A 2,800-nucleotide genomic window follows, 5' to 3' on the forward strand; every position below is an offset into this window, starting at 1 on the left:
CGCTGGCCAAGTTCAGCCTGTGCTAGCCCTTCGGAGCCCCTGGTGGGTAGGCAACTTCTCGTATGTAGTGCATGTGTGTTCTGCGGGCTGGCCTACCTTGAGCATCGCAGGTCTAGCAGAATATAGAATACAGTAGGTACCGGTTTACAGGATATACATGAGTAACAAATGTAAAGAAAATCAACTGCGCAAAACATTGGTGCGTAGGTAAACAGCAGTTTTATGTTTAAATGAGTTAACAGATTTACAATTCAAGATGTTGCTGGGTAGCTGGTTTCAGCATATTACCGCCGATAGCCAGAAACAGGCTCTTTTTTTGTCAGTGAAGTGGGGTGGCACCCGAAGATAGTGCTCTCGATCTCTAAGGCATCGATCATGGATATCGCGGACAAAAGTAAATTTTAGGCACAGGTATACAGGCGTTTTATAAATCAAAATCTTTTTTAAAAGGCACAGTGCTTGAAAGTTCCTTCTCTGAACAATTGGCAGCCATCTAAGATTTGTAATAGTTGCAGATATATAAGCATCGCGCGGTAGAATAAAAATAAAGCGCGCACAGGCGTTTTGAACACGTTGTAGCCGCTCGCAGGATTTTACAAGCATATCAAATGTGACAATAAGACCATAGTCCATTGTTGGAAAAATCAAACTTTCAACCGAAAGCTTGCGAATGGCTCTCGGCAGAACATCTTTGTGCTTTTTGAGACAATGCAGGGCTGCTAAACTCTTGTTGCATGCTATAGTTGCGGCTCTTTCCCAAGTAAAAGCGGCGGGGGCCCCGGACCCATCCGGGCCACCGGGGACGGGCGCGGCCTCATCATCACTGCTGGAGTTGAAGTTGATGGCCGGCCCGTCCGACGGTGGGCGGGTGCCAGTCCGCGGTACTACATTAAACAGATTAAGAATAACAGCTGATCAGTAGAGACTCCACCTCGCACAACGGCGCAGCCAAGCGGCGGGAAACCGGCCACTTCAGTGCACCCCCTCATCGTACTCATCTTGTTCAAGAGTTTTCGAACTTTTCGAAGCGCTTTCCCGAGCCTTGCCCACATGCACCCACTGAGTGGGAGCGCGTCTGCCAGCTAGCGGCCGGGGGTCCGGGTTGCCTAGCAGCTACAACAGGAGCCGGGGAAGGGGGGTTCTAGGAGTGGGGGGAAAGGGGAGTGAGCGAGTTCCTCAACAATGTACCGGGGGTGATTCAGAGGCGCCATAGCCCCTTGGGTAGGCTGACCCGCTCGCACCTGCGTCTTCTCTGAATCACATCCGGTAGGAGCGTGCAGACAATAGTTGCGGCTCTTTCCCAAGTTATATGACAGTAAATATTAAGGCCTAAGTTGTTAACATTCTCAAGATAAGGTTGTGGTACATTGTTAACAATTATATTTGGCTTAACGTCAGGCAGTTTGCTAATGATTTTACTGTTGGCAATCAAAATCACCTGGGTTTTATTACCATTTATGGACAGGTTATATCCTGTGGCGAAATCAGCCAGTGCCTGAGCCCCTCGATTCACTAGATCAACCACTGTGGGAAGATCTTCGGGCAGAAAAGACGTATAATGTTGGAGATCGTCGGCGTAAATGTGCAAACAAGTTTCAGTAAATACATTGCATATATCATAACGTAAAGGAAATATATATAGAGAGAGAGAGAGAGAGAGAGAGAAAGAGAAGAGGGGGAGGGAGATATTGTTAACCGCGGGCGCGGCAGGGCGACGCGGGCGCCGTGGGGTTTGGCGGGGGCAGAGCCTGATCGGCCTATTCTAATTGTTACCACGGTGAGCTGTGCCTGTCTGCTTGTGCCATGCCCAGCTGATTTCGAAGGAATCGTCAAGCAAGCATGGCGCGGCCCGTGATTTCCGAAAGAGTGATCCTTGACTGGCTTCAGGTAAGTGATTATAGAGGGAAAGAGATAACATGATTAGTGGGACTATATGCGGTAATCACGTGATTCTTTCGTGTTTCGTAGGAAATTCTTGAGGATGGCCTTGAGGTTGACGAGGAGATGGCGCGCCGGTAGGCCCTGTGTACTGCTGCAATATTCTACTTGCGGGAGCGCGGTGAGTCCATTTCCGTCCTTAATTATTATTATTTTTTATTTTTTTTTTTATTTGGGGGGGGGTGTGTCTTGAATTTACAAGATTTGTTTCGTTCGTTTTGTGTTTTAGGTGGGGGACTCGTCGGGGCCCCACTCCAATTCCGTCCTTGTCCGAGCAAGGGAGTGGAAATGGCGGCTTAGCCCGGGCTGGTGCAGGCGGGTCGGCACGGAGCAGTTCTGGAGGGAATGCCAGCGGAGGACCGTCAGCCGCGGGGCGCCGTCGAATTGCTCAGCGGCTGAGCCGCCCGGCCGCCCGACTTCATCTATGGCTGGTGTCCATCGTCCAGTGAGTGTTGCGCTAAACTGCTGAAGCGCCTCAACTTTCATTACTTTTGCACTTGCATTGTTCTTCGATTATATGGAGCAACATTAAAATTAAATTTTTGAAATTGTTAATAACTTGCATTGCTAAATTAATAAGTGAATGCCATTATACACTCTCACTAAATTTGACGAATTCTTGCTACTCGCCCGGGCCGGCTTTGCTTCAGGACGCCGCCGTGCAAGGATTGATGGATGAGCTTGGTGTCCAGCCTCTGAACGACTTGCCGGACCTCGACAGCGTACTGGCGTTCTTCGGGGAGGCCGCCAGCACGCAGTCGAGACCGCCACCACTCATCAACATCGTGGAGCCTGGCGCACTCGACTACAGCGAAGGAAGAGGGGAATTCCACTATCGTCATCAGCAGCGGTGACGAAGATT

This window comes from Frankliniella occidentalis, unplaced genomic scaffold, assembly GCF_000697945.3.
Source record: "Frankliniella occidentalis isolate FOCC.00 unplaced genomic scaffold, Focc_3.1 Scaffold191, whole genome shotgun sequence".
Taxonomy (NCBI): domain Eukaryota; kingdom Metazoa; phylum Arthropoda; class Insecta; order Thysanoptera; family Thripidae; genus Frankliniella; species Frankliniella occidentalis.